Here is a 23,139-nt window from a genome sequence, read left to right as displayed (position 1 = left end):
ACAATTACCAAGGGCTCAGACCCAGTAGGAATGAGAGTTTGGGTCATAGCACCAAGTATGTCATCAAGACTTTCCCTCAGGAAGAGAGATCCACAGTTCCACATATACAGGGAGCAAAGGATATGAGCAGCACAAAGGGGTGGATTGGGACATTCATCCTCAGAGCCTCCTCGAAAACCTGCTGCAACTGTCCAAGCTGGGTCAATGCTCTCCCCAGGCTGCACTGGCCAGTGACTGGGTATGGTTGTACTAGAGACGGTCCATTTCTGCCTGATGCAGGACTCATCTAATGGGCAACCTTCTAGTCTAGAGCTGACTGACTTTCTCAGCACTGTGCCAAGATCTGAGATTCTTCCACTCCATCTTTCTTCCATGTCTCCTTAAACAGGTGTTGGGCCTGCCTCTCGCAGCCTGGAGTCTCTCCCTGCATACTGTACCTCCCTCTCCCTTTTATCCATCACAGGCACTTCCCCCCAACAAATCTCTTGAAATTCTAATTCCATCTGGCATTCGCTTCCCAGAGGACTTGAATTGATACGTGGGTGTATATGAATAAACACAATCAATACTGTGAAGTATTTGCTTTGAATCATAAAGTATTATTTATTTGGGGCCACACTATCTCCTGAATTAATGCCTATATATGAGACACGCCCAATTCTACAAGCTGTTCAGGTTAGGGTGCATAAACACCACTGGTACCATCGGCCTAGCAATCAGTCTCATATTTGCCTTAGCTCTTTTGCCAGCACCATGTAGATTTTTTTTTATACTTCTAACATTTGGGTCTCTATGATCACATTTGAGTTATTGGGCCAGAGTCTACATCCAAAGATGATCTTTCATTAAGTAATGCAGAACTGGGAATAGCAAGCCACTGTAGTCATGCGTGTGTGATATTTTACACTCTTTCCTGATTCATGATGCGAAGAAGACAGGATTCTACTTTCACCTTTTAAAGTTTTTCAAGTTGTTAAACTGGGATGTAAGACTAGTTACATTGCAGTCTAGTTACTACATTACTAGTTACAGTGCAGTCCAGGAGTAGAGGTGGAATCTGAAGAGCAAGAATGGGCAAGAATTAAAGATTCAGGGGAGGGATACAAGTAAAGAATTGAGGATGAGGATATCTATTATGCACATTATTTGGTAATTTAAATTTAAACCAAATGTTTAAGATTGACTTTTTTTTTTTTTAGTTCCAAAGCTGCTTACACAGAGCTGAGATGACACAGAGTTTATGTGAGACATACTTGACCACATCATCAATGGGCCAAGGGTTTCCATGAATATGTAAGGTTTGTATTAATAATACACTGGTAGGATTACTGATAGGTTTTACTCTTGTTCATCATTTTGTTATTTTCCCCCCATTACTGCAATAAGGCCATGTTAATTATAATCTTGGCCCTCTCTAAATGCTTTGTAATCTCCAGGTTCTTTTCTCAGTGGGAGTAGATATAGGTGACCAACGGGGCTCCCTTATCAGAACAGGGTTGATTAAGGTAAGAAAAGTATGAGAATCGCCATCCAAGAGATTTGCTGTTATGCCTCTCTAAGTATTTTTATCACTGTCTTTTAGGCAGAGTGGTACCGAAGAGGATTAGGTTGTGCTCACTGGTATTTTGGGAAGCTCCATTAGGATGCCAGCTTTCCCTCAAAGCCCTGCCCTCTTTGTGATTGGAGTCCTGTGTGATAGCCCTTGGTCACTTGGTGCTGGAGGGACCTGTGAATCATTGTTCTACAAAGCTCCCTTTTATATCCAGCTTCTAATATGAGAATGCCCTTCTGCAGTGACCCTTGTTAGAATCATCAGGAGACTGGAAATTCTCATCAGTCTTATTTTGCTGCTAGGGCTGAGACTTCTAATTGCCCAAACATTGGATTTTGACATCTGATGATCTGACATGTCCCCATCCACTCTTCAGCTCAATCTTCTTCATGCAGACACCTGGATCTCGGGAATAAGCCCCCACCCTGAACACTGTTCCTGCGTAGAAGTCATAGACCATCATTTCTTCCATCTTTGCCTACAGGCTTTTGGCTCAAAGACCTCTGGTGTCCACTTATCAAGGGTCTGGTCTTAGCCTTGCTCTTTCTTTGAATTTTTCATGCTCACAGTCATTTCCCTAGGGCACAGCTCCTACCAAGTTGTCTAGATTACAATGAGAATGGGTAGCTGCCATAAGTGTTGAGAACCCTAGTTCTATAAACTTCACTTCCCTCCTCCAATCTCTGAGGACAGAGGCACTGTCTTCCTCTCTCAGGCATTCGAGACACTGCTTCTAGGTGCAAACACAACCCAGTTAGATTATATGATTACTAAGAAGTGAAAACACAACTTGAAAAACAAATTGTATTTACAATGTAATCTACACTAGGTAAAGAAAAGGAACAGACAGAGAAAATTCCAGAAGGAAACATATCAAAATATGAACAAATGTTCCGCTTGGGTGATAGGACTGTAGGTAATATTTTTACCACCTCTTAGCAGCGTTATATACTTTCCAATTTTCTACCACAGCCACATATCCTTGATAATCAAGAAATAAAAAGAGCATAAAATGCTAGGGAACAACACAAAATGTAGTGATGCAAATCACTGTGAATCAGGCAAAGTTGTAGTGGCAGAAGGATGTGCACAGTTCCTAGAATTTGTTTGCAGCCAGATGTGGTCATGTCACTCCATTGTGGTTAATGGAATATAAAAAGAGGTGTGTACCTTCCGCAGTGGTCATCATTCAAGGGGTATGGCATGCCACTTCTCCCCAGCTCCTGATAGCTGTCAGGTGGGAGTAAGAAACAGTGAGGCTCAGAGCTAGGGGTGGGAGTCCAGGGTGGGTGAATATCAGAGAAGAGGGTGGAGCTCAGGGATGGGAGCAAGAGCAAGGTACAACTCATGAATGAGGTGAGCCCCAGAGAACAGGTGGTGCTCAGGGTAGAGAGGCTGAGACAGAAGCTGGAAGTGGTGAAGAGAGGTGTGGAAACATCTTTTCATACACTCTTTTACACACTCGCTGAGATCTGTTTTACACACAGCTTAGTCATTAGAAAACAAGCAAAGAACAGAAAAGAAACTCTGTGCTTCAGGCCCACTTTTTTTTTTTTTTTGTATATTTTTAAATTGGAGTTTGATTTGCCAACATATAGCATAACACCCAGTCCTCATCCTGTCAAGTGCCCCCCTCAGTGCCCGTCACCCAGTCACCCCCACCCCCTGCCCACCTCCCCTTCCACTACCCTTTGTTCGTTTCCCAGAGTTAGGAGTCTCTCATGTTTTGTCACCTTCTCTGATATTTCCCACTCATTTTCTCTCCCCTTTTTTTCCCTTTCACTATTTTTTATATTCCTCAAATGAATGAGACCATATAATGTTTGTCCTTTTCTGACTGACTTACTTGACTCAGCATAATATCCTCCAGTTCCATCCATGTTGAAGCAAATGGTGGGTATTTGTCATTTCTAATGGCTGAGTAATATTCCATTATATACATAAACCACATCTTCTTTATCCATTCATCTTTTGGTGGACACCAAGGCTCCTTCCACAGTTTGGCTATTGTGGACATTGCTGCTATAAACATTGGGGGGCAGGTGTCCTGCTGTTTCAGTGGATCCGTATCTTTGGGGTAAATCCCCAGCAGTGCAATTGCTGGGTCGTAGGGCAGGTCTATTTTTAACTCTTTAAGAAACCTCCACACAGTTTTCCAGAGTGGCTGCACCAGTTCACATTCCCACCAACAGTGTAAGAGGGTTCCCTTTTCTCCGCATCCTCTCCAACATTTGTGGTCTCCTGCCTTGTTAATTATCCGCATTCTCACTGGTGTGAGGTGGTATCTCACTGTGGTTTTGATTTGTATTTCCCTGATGGCAAGTGATGCAGAGCATTTTCTCATGTGCTTGTTGGTCATTGTCTATGTCTTCCTCTGTGAAATTTCTGTTCATGTCTTTTTCAGGCCCACATTTTGATAAAGCTTTCCTGGTAGTGATATCAAAATGTCATGTTCCATTCCAATTTCAATGCATTAAAACAAAATTCTTATCAGAGGACCATTGGTTGTTCAAGAGCACATCTCAGGTATCCTTTCTAGTAAGATGAGAGTGCAGCCTGGCCTGGCACAACACCAAATCCCCAGTAGGAGGTCAGTATTGGAAAAAAGGACAGTTGAACTCTCATAAGTTGAACCATTGTAAGTTGAAGACCATCTATGTAGGTGTTGAGTCCTTAGAGTCTTTTTATGTTCTTAAAATAAGTGTATGAACTAAATATTATTACCACTATTTTATAGATGAAGAATGTGAAATATAGAGAATAAGTAGCCTCAGTATGAGGTAGTACTGGTAGACATGAAAATCAAAGCCAAATCTGGCTGTCTCCAGAGCCTGGACCATTAACCTCTACAGCTATGGGACCTCTTACCTGGAACTCTTTGAGACAGCATGCCACTATGACAATCCTTATTCTTTACAAATTGTCTCATTGTTCACAATGTGCTTTCAAATCCATTGTTTTAATTGTATCATTCTTTATATGTGGGCTAGCAGGTCAGATATAATCATGTCCCTACTTTCCAGATGAGTTAACAAAAGACCAGAGAGGTCATCTGACTTTCCCAGAATTATTATTTTTTTTTTTTTTACTTTCCCAGAATTATTAACAAGAACTGCAAAGTTAAGGAAGTCCGCAAGACCACTTCCATGGCAACTGAAAGTTCAGGGGTCTTGGGTTTGATAATTCCCCAAAAGGACTCATAAAATTCACTGGACGCTGTTGTATTTGTGGTTATGGTTTGTTCCAACCAAAGGATACAGACTAGAACTAGCTAAGACAAGAGGCGGATGGCACAGAGTCCAGGAGAGGTCCACAGGTGGAGTTTCCGGTTGTCCTCTCCCAGGGAGTTGTGAATAGTGCTGATTTGTTCAGGCAACAAAGGTGCACAGCGTATTGCCAACAAAGGCAGAGCCTTGATGTCCAGAGTTTTTATTGGGACTTGGTCACATAGATACCGCTGAGTGCGAGTGGCTGACCTTTTAAGTTTTATCTTGAGATCTGAATGCCTTTGATCTAAAGAGGAAAAAAGTAGAAATCTGCTACAGCCTCAACTGACATAACTGGTTTCATCACTTATAGTCAAGACCAGAAGAGAGAGAAAAGATAAGTTGGGAATGGAGTCGGTGAAGGCCCCAGGCAGCAGCACTCCTGGAATCTGACAGCAGGCACTCAGCCCAGCCAGTAAGTAGCAAGTGGCAGGGGGCTACTTGCTTTGTCTTTTCAATCTTTTGTTTCTCTTGTCAGTGCCTTCTGAGAGAGGTCTCTCTGCAGGAGTGACTGCAGTTGCAAATAAAGAAAATAGATGAGAGAAAGGAATTTATTTTCTTCCATTCCATAAATGAGGACAAAATGGAATGATCGCGGCCATAGATGAACTTCATCTGTTTCAATCGTTGCACTTGGGATTCTGTAAACACAATGAATCCAGGGTCAAGCAGCTTGTGGCTTTTTGGAATCTGTTGAATGGATCCTTATCAGCAGCCTAGGAACAGAATCAGAATGGTGACAAGTGTGAATAACCGGACGTAGTTGGATTGAGGGAGAAGTGAACTTTGCTGTTCTCTGGGACAATCAGGAAAATGTCTGGAATTCATAAATAACAGTGGGGGTGGAGCACACACAGGCACAAAGCTGTTTTCCCTCTGCTTGGTTTTAGCAGAGTCTGCAGAATTTGTTTGAGTTATTTGAAAAAAATTCTTATGGTACTTATGATATAGTCAGGTAGAGTTTTCATAGCTCTGATTGCTTTCCAGATACTAATGACTGCTTGATGCGATGTGCACACAGGCAATTTTAAATGGGTTTTCCTTTCACATGGTCTCTGGGGGTGTTTAGAAGTGAGTACAGTGTCCAGAAGTATGCTGCCAGGAGGCACTAAATCTCCAGCCTCTTTTCTGCTCTGGAGGCACTGAGATTAATCCCCAGGCCCATTTACATCCCTGACGCCAGCCAGACCCTGAGAGAGGTTCCAGTCTTTAGTGGCATGATCACGGGTTCTCAGCTGGAGGCTGAAGAAGACACAAGAAGCCTTTGTCGTCCCAAGGACCTCTGCCTCTTTTACCCTTTGCATTCCTCAAGGGCTCTGCCCACAATTTGTTCAGTCTCTTAACAGCCTCAGAAACAGCCAGCAGAGAAAACTGGCAGAGCTTCAGCCACGTGTGGAGAAACTCAGCCAAGTACACAGCCTGGAGAGTACTAAGCATGTCTGTGTACATTCTAGAGCTCACCCATCTAGAGCTCAGGGGCCCCTGAGAACCCCTCTCCCTGAGGTTCCACACTCAGTGTCAGCTTTCATCACGGCAGAGAGGAGGTTGAACCCTGAAAACACAGCCTTCTGATCCCAGGTGTATGTATTGTCTGGGATAATGAGAAGTGGGGACATGGGCTGGTGTTTTAAATGCCATCACCGTGACAACCACTGTGACCTGGAGGCGTGGTTCTCAATCCTGGGAGCACCATCACCAACACCAAACAAAAAACTGCCAAGATCTCACTCCCAAGACTCAGATTTAATTAGTCTGGGGTGGGGTGCTGGCACTGTTAGGTTACTGAACCACATTAAGTTGCCACAGGTGATTCTTATCTACAACCAGGGCTGACAGCTTCTGATTTAGACCTAGACCACAATCAGATTTTATGATTGTAGAAGGTAATGCATTGAAGTGACATCAGTCTCTGTTTTCCCATCTGTGCTTGGGGAAAGAACGAGATAGACCTATTTGGAAGACCGTATCTGCTGGGGAGCTGTAAGGGGCTTGTACCCACCCTCTGTCCGCAGCTCTACAGGTGAGAGTTGACCGATATATTTAAATGCTTCAACATTTTTTTAATGAAAAGTTTTATTATTTAAAAAAATATTTTTTTAAAGATCTTTATTTATAAGAGACACATACTGAGAGGCAGAGACATAGGCAGAGGGAGAAGCAGCCTCCCTCCTGGGAGCCTGATGCAGGACTCAATCTCAAGACCCTGGGATCATGACCTGAGCTGAAGGCTGATGTTCAACCACTGAGCCACCTGGATTCTCTTTTCTTTTCTTCTTCTTTTTTTTAATGTTTTTAATTGAAAGTTTTACTGAGATCATTATGGGTGCCTGCCCATGTAGTTGTAAGAAATGATATAGAGCGATTCCATGAATCCTTTACCTAGTTTTCCTCCAAGATAACATCTGGCAACACTCTAGTGTATAAACTACCATCGGGATGTTGGCATTGATACAATCTACCACACTTATTCAGATGTTCCCAGTTTTGCTTGTACGGCATGTGTGTTTAGCTCTATGCAATTTTATCACATGTAAATTCATGTGTCCATGACCACAGTCAATGTGTAAAACACTTCCACCCCTGCAAGGATCCCGATGTGGCCCCCTTTCACAACCACATACACTTGTCCCAGCCCTCCCCATCTCTAACCCCTGGCAACTAGCTAGCTGGTTCTCCATTTCTAAAAGTTTACATTTCAAGATCTTCCATAAATGGAATCATGCATTTTGGGATTGACTCTTCTCACTCAGTGTAATTCCCTGGAGAGTCATCCAAGTTGTCACATGTGTCAATAGTATTCCATGGTATGTGTGCACTGCAGTACATTGAATTATTCACCCATTGAGGAATCTCTGGACGGTTTCCAGATCTTAGCTCTTATGAATGCAGCTGCTGTGAACATTCTTTTTTTTTTTTATTTTTTGTGAACATTGGTTTTCATTTATTTGGAATAAATACTCAAAAGTGCAATTGCTGGATCATGAGGTTTAATTTTATAAGACATTGCTGAATTATTTTCCAGTGTAGCTGTGCCATATTATATTCCCACCAGCAAAGGAGTTCAATTTTTCCACATCCTTGTCAGAATTGGTGTTTTCACTATTCTTTATTTTAGCCACTCTGAGAGTTGTAGTTGTCTAAGGACATTGAATTGTAGTTTTAATTTTTATTTTTCCTATATCTAATGACACTGGACACCTTTTCATGTGCTACTTGTCATGTGAATGGCAGTGAAATGTCTGTCACATCTTTTGTGCATTTTCTAATTGGAATGGTTATTGCTTGTACTGTTGAGTTCTGAGAGTTCTTTGTGCATTCTAGATACTAGTCCTTTGTCAAGTTCAAGTGACATTTAGCATGCTACTCATGAAATACATGATTACTTTTTCACTGTGAAAGTAATACAACAGAATAATATCTAGCAAAAAATAGGAAAGTTCTCCTCATACCTCTCTATCTGATCTCGTTCATGCTTCCCAGGGTAACCATTTTTCACAACTTTAACTCAGATTCTTTTTTAAGCTCCACATGCACAAAATGAGCTTGACCGCTATATACTTTTCTGTAACTTGCTTTTCTGACTTAAATTCTTGCCGTGACTGAATATACAGAATTACATTATTGTTTCTCCAATCATTCAGCTTTTCCACTCTCTTGTAATCCAGAAGAAATAACAACAACATTCCATACCTCCTGAGATCTGAAAGTTTAGAACACTGATTCCACCAGCGTTTGCAATCTTAGGTTGGAACAGAAATTGGAGAGCATTCGAAAGAGGACTGCAGAGACAGGTAATGGGAAGAAAGAGCCTTGCATCACCTGTGTTGGGACAAGGGACTCAATTTCCATTAACAGGGCTGTCATGACTAACTGGGGAATTCCTTGTCTATCAGAACAACTGCCTCTTCCCCAGTAAAACCACAAAATTAGACACAAAGCTTTCTCAGTGCTTTGCCAGCTTTAACATGTAGTCAGTCAGTTCTCCATGGGAGGAAGCAGAGTCTAGGGTCTAGTGCAGAAAATATTGATGCCTATGCTTCTTTTTTTCTACACAGCCACAAGAGAAACCAACTCTAGGATGGACAAATAAGGAACCATTTTCTCTTACTGCCTGGGATACATGTATCTCTAAGTGGAAAGAAGAAACCTAGGAAGAAAAATTTTTGTTCTCTGAGCTGCTCTGCTATTTTAGGAAATAGAGAAACATAATAGTCTTTATGTTTACTATTTATCTTTCCAAAAGGGGTAAAAAGGTTTTAATCAAAATCATTACCCTCTTAGAGAAGTGGAATAAAGAATATGTGTGTTGGGAGGGAAATCCTTACTTTGTAAAAGCTGCCATCCTCAGCAGCCTAGATTAAATACACACACATCGTTTATGATATATTTATTGACTCAACAAATATTACTAAGTGTTTCTGATGTGTCAGGAAGCCCACTTGGCAGTTAGATACAATGGTGACCAAACACAGAAGGTCCTAAAATCTTTAGCTTCAGGAAATGGTCCAAACACTGGATGTTCTTGCTCTTGGGGTTTAATGACTTCTGAAAACTTCCACCAAGGGAGAAAATCTGCAGGACAAGGTGGACTCATAAGAAAAAAGCAAGGTGTCCACAAAAGAAGGTGCTAGCAAACAGGTCAGATATTTCAAAGCTGTTTTAATGGGCTTACAGGGTGTTTAGTTACAGAAGAGCATGGAGGTGAGAGGGAAAGGCCAGCATAGCAGAGGCAAAAATGCCAAGCACCCTGGAACTAAGAGCTGGACTCTCTGGCATTCATCTCAGTATTGTCCCTTTTTCATCTAACATTTTGTCATTTGGTGAGCTGACCATTGCAGCATCCAGGACAGGCTGATCTGACCTTGACTGATAATATCTGGTTTCAGTGAGGTAATGTGGACGATGGCAAACGTCTGTCACTTACATAAATCATTTTAAAGATGATTTGAGGCAAGAGTTGCTGATGTCCTAGGAAAAATGTAAAAAGGCTCTCACTCTCATTTTTCATGTTGTTTGGTTATTAAGCTCAAAAATACTAGACACAGTGCTTAAATAGTCTTATATGATGAAAATACATTGTGTTGAGATGGCTTGGTATTTCCTCCTTCCATGTGAAGCATGCCACATTCATCTCTTGGGGAAAGTTATTGGGCAAACATCACATCTATTTTTAACTAAAGGCAAACTGCTATGGAACTCAAACCAGATGCTTGGCTGCATACCGTCTGTGTGGGTTGCAATCGCTTAATGTACAACTACTTGTAATACTCAAGTCCTCAGTACTTAACTTGTCCTGTCTGCCTGCCTCTGACTATCGGCCTGATTTTGCCTCTGTTGGATTTTCTTAGATAATTCCCAACCCAAACCCGTAAGAAGCAATCATGGGGGAAGAGAGGAAAAAATAAAACCAGATGAAATCAGAGAGGGAGACAAACCATAAGAGATTCATAATCATAGGAAACAAACTGAAGGTTGCTGGAGGGGAGGAGGGTGAGGGGATGGGGTGACTGAGTGACCGGCATTAAGGAGGTCACGTGATGTGATGAGCACTGGGTGTTATCTAACACTGATGAATCATTGACCTCTACCTCTGAAACCAATAATACATGATACGTTAATTATTGAATTTAAATAAAAATCTAAAAATAAAAACAAAAAAAAAGAAGTCAAGAGTTATTCAGTAACCAGCTATTCTGAGAAACTGATAGAGAAAAAGTTGCTCAGGGCAGTGATAGGATTTTTGTGTGAAGCAGAAGAGCATTTATTTGTTGAAAGGATTTGGGGATCGGGTGGGTGGACAGGGTGAGTGGACACAGCATATCTTGAAGAAGGGGGAGACAAGAGCTTTAAAACATCTGCTTGTTAACTGTTTGAGACACCAGCTCATTTGGAAAATTCTAGATACGGAAAAAGTACTCATATTCATGCCACCACAATTTCCAGAATATGGAATAATTTCATGCTTTTAATCTAGGGTGTACCAGTTGTGATTCCTCCGTTGGCTCAGAATAAAAGGTGGGAATGATCATGTATGGTGATTCTGAAGAACTCATTGCAGAAACACGGGGCGCCTGGATGGCTCAGGTGGTTAAGTGATTGCCTTCAACTCAGGTCATGATCCCGAGGTCCTGGGATCAAGCCCTATGTCAGGCTCCCTGCTGAGCAGGGAGTCTGCTTCTCCCTTTTCCCTCTATGCTTTTGCACAGACTCTCTCTGTCAAATAAATAAATAAAATCTTAAAATTCATCACAAAAACAGAGGAGACTTTTTGTTGCTATTGTTTCCTAGAGAGTAATTCAACAGCATTTATTAAGTATGCAGTTTGTACTTCCCACAACCTCTTCCTCATTTTCATTTGTTGAAAGCGTATCTGTTCTTTAAGACCTAGCTCAAATGCCACCCTCTTTTCTGATTCATTTCTTCCTTTCCCATGGCCCATAGATGACTTTGTGTTGTGTAGGTAATTTTTTTTTTTAATTTTGCCTGCTGCAAAGTAAGTTCTGTAAGACATCATTTGTCTCATTCACAACTATAGTCTTAGGGCATTGATTAGGTGCTCAGAAAATAATTGTTTCCCCACTTGCTGGTCTTAGGTTAGTGAGAATACCCATGGATTTCTGAATCATGAAAGCTCTGCTTAGCCAACCCAGAAAAATTTCCAAACTGCAGTGGATATACCCCAGGTGGACTCAGGATGGTCTCCTGGGGTATAGGAATGTGATGGTTAACTTTATGTGTCCGCATGGCTTGGCTATGGTGCCCAGGCATTAGGTCAAATGCCCGTCTAGATGTTGCTGGAAGGGCATTTTTTTTAATAATTTATTTTTTATTGGTGGTCAATTTGTCAACATGCAGAATAACACCCAGTGCTCATCCCATCAAGTGCCCCCCCCCTCAGTGCCCATCACCCATTCACCCCCACCCCCCGCCCTCCTCCCCTTCTACCACACCTAGTTCGTTTCCCAGAGTTAGGAGTCTTCATGTTCTGTCTCCCTTTCTGATATTTCCTACCCATTTCTTCTCCTTTCCCTGGAAGGGCATTTTTGAATGTGATTAACATTTACATCAGTAGACTGTGAATAAATCATCCTTTCCATGATGAAAGTGGGCCTTATCCAATCAGTTGAAGGCCTTAAGAAAAAAAAAAAAAAACTAAGAAAGAATTCTGCTTCCACACTGCCTCTCAACTCAAGACTGCAACATCAACTCTTCCCTGGGTCTCCAGCCTGCTAGCCTCCTGCCCTGCAAAATTCAGATCTGTCAGCCCCCTCAACTCTGTGGGCCAGAAGCTAGGGCAGGATTCCAAATATTAAATCTGGCTACATGTTGATGTGTTATTAAAATGAGGAAGTTTTTATTTTTTTATTTTTATTTTTTTTTAAACATGGGGGCGTATCTTCTTTTTTTTAAATATTTTTTATTTTTATTTATTTATTTTTATTTATTTATGATAGTCACAGAGAGAGAGAGAGAGAGAGAGAGAGAGAGAGAGGCAGAGACACAGGCGGAGGAAGAAGCAGGCTCCATGCACCGGGAGCCTGATGTGGGATTCGATCCGGGCTCCCCAGGATCGCGCCCTGGCCAAAGGCAGGCGCCAAACCGCTGCGCCACCCAGGGATCCAGAAGTTTTTATTTTTTAACTAGAAATCTAACAGTGTAGGAACTCCTCAATAGTTATATGCAAATTGTACCTCAGAAGAGGCTCTTGGAGAAAGTAGAAAAGAAAATTTTCTAGGTCGCATAGTATTTATGATTTTATTCAAGCATAAATTAGGTCAGAGAACATACTCTTTTTGAGTGTGTTCATATTTCCTGCTGAGACTCTTTCTTAAGAAACTGAGCTCCATGCATTAACTGTCAGTTTTGCCCCAAATGTATTATGCTAACATTTTAAGGAATAAGTTCTTACTCTAGAAAAATGAGCACTTATGAGAATGTGGTGTGGTGAAAAGGCTTGAGCTTTGAAGTTAGAATCAATCTGAATAGAAATTCCAGCTACCTTTTACCTGCCATGTAATCTTGGGCATGATGTCTAACCTCTGTGAATATAGGTGCCTTCATGATGATAGAACTCTCAGTCTCATTATTTTGACTAAGATAATATATGTAAAATGGCCTCCTCATTTCAACTACACCCGATCCTAACCTAGCTTTCCATGCTTCTTTATGTTTTTCTCCACTACATTGATTACTGACTTACTCGATTGTCTATTTCTTTGACTACATTGAATGTAAAATGGTGCAGCCACTTTGGAAACAACTTGGCACTTCCACAAATAGTTAAACATAGAGTTATGTTATGACACAGAAATTCTACTCCTAGGGATATGCCCAAGAGAAGTAAAAAGCTGTGTCCACACAAAAACTTGTATATGAGGGACGTATGGGTGGCTCAGTGGTTGAGCCTTTGGCTCAGGTTGTGATCCTGGGGTCCTGGGACTGAGTCTTGCATCAGGGTCACTGCAGGGAGCCTGCTTTTCTGAACTCTGCCTATGTCTCTGCCTCTTTTTCTGTGTCTCTCATGAATAAATTAATTAAATAAATAAATAAATAATCTTAAAAAAAAAAGTGTACATGAATGTTCACTGCAACATTATTTATAATAGTAAAAAAGAGTGGAAGCAACCCAAATGTCTATCAGTTGATACGTGACTAAACAAAATATTGCATATCCACCCAAGGCATCTCTCTCTCCCTCTGCCCCTCCCCTTGCTTGAGCTCTGTCTCTGGCTCTAAATGAATTATTCAGGAATATAAATGAACAATATACTGATACATCCTACAACATGGATTAACCTTGAAAGCATTATGTAATCTTTTCATTACATAACGAGTAACGTAAAATGGAAGTAGGGTAAAATTGAAAACACTGACAAGACCAAACACTGGTGAGAATGTGGAGAAATAGGAACTGTCATTTGTTTGCTGGTAGGAGTGCAAAATGAAATAAGAATATTTTCGTTTATTTACTGTCTTTGGAAGGCAAGTCATTTCTTACAAAACTAAATGTACTCTTTTCCTATGATACAGCAATCATGTTCCTTGGTATTTACCCCAAGGAGTCAAAAACATGTCCATACAGATACTTGCACATGGTTGTATATAGCAGCTTTGTTCAGAGTTGCCACCCCCCCCACTCCCTCCCACTCTCTCACTCTCTCTCAAATAAATACATAAAAAGATTGTATCATCAGTCAATAGTGCAAATCATTTTGACTTAATATTTCACTTACTGAAAACTTTTAAATATTTGTCTAAATGTTAATACCAATAGCAATTGTATTACTCTACATTGTTCCAACTTAAATATTATTTCCAAGATCCTTAGGCTTGGACTAATATTAAATTAACTGATGGAAAGTTCAGTTATCTGAAATCTTTGGACACTTCTGAAGAGATTAAAATTTATAAAGCCAGAAATTACAAAAGCTATACAAATAATTAATACATATTTGGTCTTGGTAAAGGTGTGATTAAGATGACAAACCAAAGATACAAAAAGAGAGATTCGAGGGGCTACATGCACTCCAGTGTTTATAGCAGCACTATCAACAATAGCCCAAATATCCATTGACTGATGAATGGTTAAAGAAGATGTGGTGTAGATACACAACAGAATATATACTCAGCCATAAAGAAAGAAATCTTGCCATTTGCAATAATATGGATGGAGCTAGGGACTATAATGCTCAGTGAGATAAGTCAGTAAGAGAGACAAATACCATATGATTTCATTCATATGCAGAATTTAAGAAACAAAATAGATGAACATATGGAAAGGAGGACAAGAAGAAAGGAGAGAAGGAAACAAGCCATAAAAGACTCTTTTATTTTTCTTTTAAAAATATTTTATTTATTCATGAGAGACACAGAGAGAGGCGCAGAGACATAGGCAGAGGAGAAGCAGGCTCCCCCTGAGCAGGGAGCCTGTTGCGGAACTCAATCCCAGGACTTGAGCCAAAGGCATACGCTCAACCACTGAGCCACTCAGGTGCCACCATAAGAGACTCTTGATGACAGAAAACAAATTGAGAGTTAATGGTGGGAGGTGGGGGTAATGGGGTAGATGGGGGGATGGGTATTAAGGAAGGCACTTGTGATGAGCACTACGTGTACTATGTAAGTGATGAATCGCTGACTTCTACTCCAGAGACCAATATTGCACTATATGATAACTAAAATTTAAATTTAAAAAATGACAAACATGGTGTCATACATTCACAGTCTTATATAAATCAGTGGCACAGTTAATATATCTGAACAGCAAAATTAAGGTTTAAAACCTACATCTTGTTTATATGTATTTGTGTATGTTTAAATGTGGAGCATTATACTATAAATGTGAGAACTGAGAAGTTTATGAATAGTAAAGAGAAAAAAATAATTGAGGGGGAAATGGTCCTTGAATATTAAGTCTTTCCTTAAAAAAAAAAAACTATATGTCTTATTTTGTGGCTTTTATGGAGGACGGATCTTTCTTATAGTGAGAGAACTTCCAGAGGCTCCTAAATGTTTATGGTTTTGTGCTGACTTCTTGATTCACTTTTTTTTTTCTTGATTCACTTTTTGACTACAAACTCTTATTTCTAAAAAAAAAAAAAGTTAAAAGTCTGTCAATTTTTACTTACTGATGTGATTTAATTGTTCTTTTTGATGATTTGTATGGCTAAAACTTTAATAATTTTTTCGTCTGTGGACAGCTATAACTTACATGCTAATGCTACATAATGTTTTTTGATAATTATTTTTGATGTTGATTTTCCCAAATCTTGGCTCTAAATATTACATAAAGAAAATGTTAAGATATTATTTTGTCTAAGGGTTTTTTTGTTTTTTTTTTTGTCTTTTGGGGCAGAGACAACTCCACTGTGCTAACTCATGGCATTCCGAGTTCTCATATTCTGACCTTGGAACAGATCTATATTATTATTTAAGGAATACAATGTTTTATTTAAAAAAATAGGTCTTGGTCTGGGCTCATCACTTTGGGTCTTGAATAAAGATGTTATTTTGTCTATTTGGGGGGTTTCCCAGGAGGTTTCTAGGACATGCCAAAAATTTGTTCTAGGAATTAATAAAATGAATACTACTACAAATGATTAAGAATATGTGTTATATGTGACTATGTGGATGGTGCAGAGCTATATTTGTAATTAGCTCTATATGATAGTGAGAGCCATCCTCTTGTCAATCTCATATTATGGGAGAAAAAAACTCTCAAATCAAAGACACTTGACCTCTGTAGGTTAATTTACATGCAGGTAAAATATTATGAATGTAATATTTCCATAGAGAAAACTGAGTAGATCACAGGAAACAAACAGGGTTGCTGGAGGGGAGGCGGGTGGAGAGATGGGGTAACTGCATGATGGACATTAAGGAGGGCATGTGATGTAATGAGCACTGGGTGTTATATACAACTGATGAATTCATTTCCACCTCTGAAATGAATAATACACACTGTGTTAACTGGGGAAAAAAAAGAGAGAAAGCTGACTAAAGCCATTTAAAAATCAAATCTATTAACTTGATCCCATAGGACCACCATGTTGTATAATAAGGAACCAATGTGATTGAGCCCAGACCAAGACCCTTTTTAAAAAAATTTTGAGCAACCCTGGTGGTGCAGCGGTTTAGCGCCGCCTGCAGCCTGGGGTGTGATCCTGGAAACCTGGGATCAAGTCCCATGTCCGGCTCCCTGCATGGAGCCTGCTTCTCCCTGTCTGTGTCTCTGCCTCTCTCTCTCTCTCTCTCTCTGTGTGTGTGTGTGTGTCTATGAATAAATAAATATAATCTTTTAAAAAATTGTTTTAATTTTGGGCATCTGCGTAGCTTAGTGGTTGAGCATCTGCCTTCAGCTCAGATTGTGATCCTGAGGTCCTGGAATCCAGTCCCACATTGGGCTCCTTGCAGGGAGCCTACTTCTGTCTCTGCCTCTCTCTCTATGTCTCATGAATAAATAAATAAAATCTGTTTTTTAAAAAACAAATAAAAATTAAAAATTGTAATTTTATTTTTTAATGATTTTATTTATTTATTTGAGAGAGAGGGAGAGCAAGCACAAGTTGGGGGAGGGGCAGGGGAGAGGGACAAGCAGACTCTGTGCTGAGCACAGAGATGGATGTGGGGCTCCATCCCAGGCCGCTGGGAATATGACCTCAGCTGAAGGCAGATGCTTAAAAGATTGAACTACTCAGGCATCCCAAGAACCCACCCACCCCATTTTTTTAAATAAAGCTTTTTGTTCTTTAAATGAATTATACGTATATATATTTTTTCAAGGCCAGAATGAGAACTCAGAATGCCATGAGTTAGCACAGTGGAGCTCTCTTTGCCTTAGTTGTTCAGCTTAATATCTGATCAGACAACTTCTCCGGTGATGGGTAAGGCTGTTCCATTCACCCACTAGGAACGGACCTTATTTTATGTATCACACCTGTCTTCAAATATCAAATGCTCCAGAGAAACCAAACTTTCCAAAGTCAGCAAGACAGAATTGTAAAAAAATTCATTTGTTTTAAAATCATAACCATTTATGACCACAATGTAGTTTTGTCTTCTTTGGAGACCACATCTATTTCTGCTTCCATACCAGCAACACCAAAATGAGATTTCCTCTGTTCTCAGTGGATGAAGCTTTTGCAAGTTCATATCCATGTGTTCAAAGACTTCGTATAAATAAGATTTAGAAACCTTTTCTTTCAAGAGTGTTGTGCAGTTAGTTAATTCCACTAACTGCATGAAAGAAAGGGAGCAACAGGAATTTGAATAACTTGTCCAGAAACAGTTTCAAAGACTAACAAAGGATTTCTGTCTCTCAGTTCCTCTCAGTACCCAGTGCAACAAGACTTCATTTCTAGCCTTGTTTCTGCTGTTACTTGCATTAAAAATACGTTCAGTTAAGTTTAGAAGACAATTAGTATGTCCATTTACTATGTGCCTCCCATCTATTCATTTCCACATCTTGATTTTGAAACAAAATCAGAAAAATGTTTTCTTTGCATTATCATCCCCTAGCAGTTCAGTTCTGTTGCCTTGAACGTCAATTACAGAAGTATGTGCTCTCTATTGAGAACATACTTTATGCTTCCCAAGGTGTACAAATGCTAAATTAGATATTCTACATCCTATCATAAAAAAATCACTAAATCAAATTGTTACATGACTAAAAGCAAGGTGTCCAACAATGTTTATATTGTTACATAAGTGTACATGTTGGTATGTATTTTTTTAAAAAATAGGAAAAACTCTGGAAGGTTAGAGAAGAGTTCTCAGTGGTCACCTCAAAGGAGGGTACTAAAATTTGAAACTAAAGGTAAAAGAAAATTTCTTTTTAAATTCCATAGCAAAACTAGTTGGGGGATAACTAGTTAATACTCTTCAAAAGAGTCAAGTCGTGAGTGATAACAAAAGACCAAAGTACTATTCCAAATTGAAGGAGATGGAGGAGACACGGCCACTCAATGTAACATACTAGCCTAGGCTGGATCTTGGAACAGAAAAGTGAATTAGTGTAACAAAGGTAAAATCCAAATACGGTCTATAATTTAATTAATTGCTCTAATGTTCATTTCTTAGTTTTGATTAAGTGTACCATGATTATGTAAGATGTTTGAAGCCAGATGAAGGATATAGTATGGGAATTCTCTGCAACTCTTATGGAAATATAGACTTATTTCAGGGAGCGCCTGACTGGCTAAGGTGGAAGAGCGTGCAACTCTGATCTTGGGATTGTGAGTTCCACACTGGGTATAGTGATGACTTAAACAAACAAACAAACAAAACTTATTTCAAATTAAAGACTTTCATAAAAAAGAGAAAAGGAAAAGCTTGTAAAACAAAACAAAATAGAACAACAAAAAAAAAACCCCAAACCCTTCCTGGATCCCACCTCATACTTAATGAATCTGATCAAACATAGAAATCTGCTTGTTGAATATACTTCCAGGTATTTTAATCTAATCTGCTGCATGTCAGAGTTTAAGAATCCGGATTCCAGGGGAATCCCTGGGTGGCTCAGCGGTTTGGCGCCTGCCTTTGGCCCAGGGCGCGATCCTGGAGTCCCGGGATTGAGTCCCGTGTTGGGCTCCCGTGTCTCTGCCTCTCTCTCTCTATCATAAATAAATAAAGCTTAAAAAAAAAAGAACCCCTATTCCATGTACTTTGAAAATTGTTTTAAACATCAAGAACCATGTTTGAAAAAGAAAGTAACAAGAATGTACTTATGCACTACTTGTGTAAGTAAAAAGAGTAGCAGGATAGCCTAAGTCAGTGGCTCTCAACTTTGGGTGGATGTAAAAAAACACCTGAAGAGGTTTCACAAAACTGCAATGAGGGCACATCCCAAATCAATTGTGCCAGAATCTCTGTGATGGGAGCTAGGCATGAGTGGTTTTAGAAGTTCCCCAGGTGATTCTAACAGGAAGTCAAGGATAACTATCTTTGGCTTAAACATTTAAACCCAAATAGTCAAAGGATAAAGACAAGAAAAAATAATAGGGCAGCCCCCGGTGGCCCGGTGGTTTAGTGCCGCCTCCCGCCCGGGCCTGATCCTGGAGACCCAGGATCAAGTCCCGCATTGGGTTCCCTGCATGGAGCCTGCTTTGCCCTCTGCTTCTCTCCCTCTCTCCCTGCATGTCTCTCATGAGTAAATAAAATAAAATCTTAAAAAAAAAGGAAGAAAATATAGCCCATATAGTTGGCAGAGCTTATCTTTAAGAGATGGGAGATATTTTACCGCTTATTGCACTTGAAAATTTTCCTCAATTCTGTTTCTTGTGCATTGCTTTTTATTCAGAAAAAAATGTTTTAAAAAAGAATGAGTCCTTGTTCATCACAAAAAGAAAATTCTGGGCAGCCCGGGTGGCTCAGCAATTTAGCGCTGCCTTCAGCCCAGGGCCTGATCCTGGAGTCCCGGGATCAAGTCCCATGTCAGACTTCCTGCATGGAACCTGCCTCTTCCTCTGCCTGTGTCTCTGCTGTTCTCTCTCTCTCTCTGTCTCTGTGTGTGTATGTGTCTCTCATGAATAAATAAATACAATTTTAAAAAAAAGAAAATTCTTTCATTTCCCGTAGAGCTCTCCATTCTGTTTTAGGCTAAGGACAAAGCACTACCAGCCTTCTAAATGTTGGTTGGTGGAGGTATCTGCTTGGTTCTTCCTGAAGAACAAAATTGCTCAACCCACATATGTACATATTTACATAGTTGTAGCACAAGTGAATTAACTTGATCCAACACTATACCCAGGCAGCTGACTGGACCAAGAGTTTAAGAAAACCTCCCTGGGATTTTTTGCATGTGAGAGAAAATGTAGAAATATAGAAAATATAGCTAATCTCTCTTGGATGGCCTGAACCATCAAATACTAAACTTGCTGAAACTAATTGAGTACTTTCTTTTTTCCCCAGTTATTGCTAAGTATCATAATACATCCATGTTCCCACTGGCATATGAAGATCAGAGAATTATAAAGTATGTATCACATAAATTAATTGTCAACAGAGATTCCCCTCTGGGCACAAGAGTGGAACTTGTGGGCAGAGAGAATGAATTTCTTTTTTTCACATTTAGTATATATATATTTCAATGTTGTTTAGAAAAGTTTTAAAGACATTGGATCAGTTTGTTGCCTGAATAATTAAAACTTCATGAGGGTCAGTGACTTTGACCCTTATACTTTGTGGAATTCTCTTGGAAGCTTTGAAATGCTCCCCACAAGAAGACAGTGGCCTCCATTTGTTACAGGCTGGCTGATTCACGAAATCCTCTTCTTGAATTCATTAAAATTTAGTTGTTGGAAAGAAGCTTAGAGGGAAAGGAGACATGAAAGTCGGGTGCTTTACACCTGGCTGGCTCAGCTGGAAGAGCATGTGACCTTGATCTTGGGGTTGTGAGTTCGAGCCCCACATTGAATGTAGAGATTACTAAATTAATTGATTAATTAACTTAAAAAAAATCAGTGGTGTTTCAGGCAGATTTTCTCAACCTATGGCCCAAGGATGGCTATGGATTCATGGAGGCCATAGACCTGAAAGGGGAAAAGTACCTCTTTATTTTAGAACTTTAGAGCAAAATAAAATAATTTAGCAAATAAAAGCAATAATTGTCTTTTACTCTCATTTAAAGAAAAGATATTTATAAATATGGAAAAGTTCACATGCCAAACAAGTCTTTATCATCTTGAAGAGACTTGGCACGAAGGAAACAATTTTACCAAAGTCATCTGGAGATACACCATCTTCCTAAAGCTCTAGAAAGCTCTTTTGTTTAGAAAGAGGACTTAAGCAAAAACCAATTTTGATAACAAGGATGATATTTTTCTTTTTAATCAAGCAAGCAGTATTTGACAGAGTTTTGATTTATAACAGTTATAATTTACAGCACTTATAAGCCAATCAGAGTGAAGTGATGGATACAAGTACTCAATTTAGGAGCTCAAGATTATTGCCTGGAATCACCATGTTGACATTTATGGCAATTTCATAGCTTACACCAAAGATCTGTAGAAGACAATGCCAGAGGACTCAGCAGTAAGTCATTAGCAGTCGTGTGTCAGTTCATCCTGTTGTATACTTTGGCTTTAAAAAGTTCATGGAAGGATGGCAGGGAAGGGAACAAAGGACAGCAGCATCTGGTGAGGGGATGGTAGAGGATGGGGATGGAAGAGGCAGCAGTATCATGTGATGCCCTCGGTGTCCACAGAGCACATTGTATATTTGCTTATCCCTCAGTGGGACACATGCTCTGTTTTTATGCCAAATTGCCCAATCAGAGATTTCAACATTTTGTTTTGTTTTGTTTTCACCTTATCAGTGAGGATGCTAGTTATGATGGCAAGGGCACCATGCCCCTTTGTCTGGACCTACGGGTTAGGGAAACACCACTCATTGTCCCTTCCTCTCCCTTCCTTCTCAGTGGTCTGAATTTTTGGCAAGTTGCAGGGCATCCCAGGTTACTACAGGAGGACAGGGAAATCCTGTCTGGGAACAAAAACAGAGGGGAACAGGGTGAAGGATAGTCAGGGTGCAAGTATTCAAAAGTATGGTGCCAATTGGCAGATATGCTACATGTTTTTGAGGTTTGTTTGCTTCTGACCCTCCTGGCACCAGCCGCCATATTTCTCCATAAATAAGGAGTAATCCACCGAAGATCAGAGTGTGCCCAGTGGACAGGCAGCATCATTTAGGCAATTATTAGAAATTCAGATTCTCAGGCCCCAGCCCAAATCAACTAAATGGGACTATCTGGCATTAGGGCTCAGGAATCTGTGTTTTAATAAGCCTTCCAGATGATTTTTAGGTACACCAGGGCTTTGGGAAGCCCTGGCCTAAGCAATCCTCTGTAGGAATCTCTTCTGAGTAGGGAAGATGTCACTGTGCTACTGGGTAGCAGCCTTGTGATGTGGGTGTTTATCAAGGGGCCAGAACCCTGCAACTAAGGGCACCAAGGCCATGATCTCACTGGACATAGACCAAGGGGGAAAAATCCATTAGTTTTTCTTGAACTTGCCTATACTACATTCATGCCAATGAGTTTGCAAAACATAACACACCCTCACTGTGACTAATTGTTTTGAAATTGTAGGCAAGAGGAGAGGTTGAATAGTTCAGAGAATTAAGGCAGAACAAGTTGTTTAGGAAGTCTGAAACCTTTTTCTGGTTCTTCCACTGACTTTCTAAATATGGTGAGAGTCGGGACTGGGTATTACTCATGCTTTTATTACCAGCAACTGGCTCAATGCCTTGTTTGCTATAGCTGCTCAATGAGGGCTTGAAAATGTATAAATATGCAAATAAATGAATTAATGGAATTAAATGAAGCTTCTGTCTTTAATTTTGTGTGTCAGTTTTATATTGCTACCAAAACAAATTAGTGACTTAAACAACAAAATTTATTATCTTACATTTTTCCATGTCAGAAGTCCAGCATAGGTACCACTGGGCCTGAAATCAAGGTGTCAACAAGATCTCATTTCTTTCTGGAGGCTCTAGGGGACAGTTCATTTCCTTGATCATACAGGTTGTTGGCAGAATGTAGTTCCTTTTGGTTGTAGGACTCACATCCCCACTTATTCACTGGCTGTCAGCTGAGGCCTCACCTAGGTTGTAGAGGCAGGCTGTACTCCTTGGCTCATGGCCTCCTTCTTCCATCTTCAAGCCAGCAATAGAAAGTTGAGTGCCTCTCAGGCAATGAATCCCTCCTTTTTCTTACTCTGCGCATCTCTCTGACTGACTCTTCTGCCTTCCTCTTCTGCTTTTAAAGACTTGTATGGATAGATGGGTGTTACTCAGATAAACCAGAATAATTTCCCCGTATCAAGG

General features: G+C 40.1%; 1 long non-coding RNA gene across 1 annotated transcript; it reads left to right on the top strand.

Moving 5' to 3' along the window:
• The first annotated feature begins 5,150 nt into the window (after positions 1 to 5,150).
• On the top strand, positions 5,151 to 10,997 carry LOC121496300. The gene is made up of 3 exons (XR_005989141.1): positions 5,151 to 5,233; positions 8,460 to 8,609; positions 10,793 to 10,997. It is a non-coding gene; the product is annotated as an uncharacterized LOC121496300 (long non-coding RNA).
• Positions 10,998 to 23,139: the final 12,142 nt, after the last annotated feature.

The sequence above is a fragment of the Vulpes lagopus genome, chromosome 7 (genome assembly GCF_018345385.1).
Source record: "Vulpes lagopus strain Blue_001 chromosome 7, ASM1834538v1, whole genome shotgun sequence".
NCBI lineage: Eukaryota > Metazoa > Chordata > Mammalia > Carnivora > Canidae > Vulpes > Vulpes lagopus.
The sequence above is the reverse complement of the archived record's forward strand: the minus strand, read 5'-3'. Positions and strand labels throughout refer to the sequence as shown.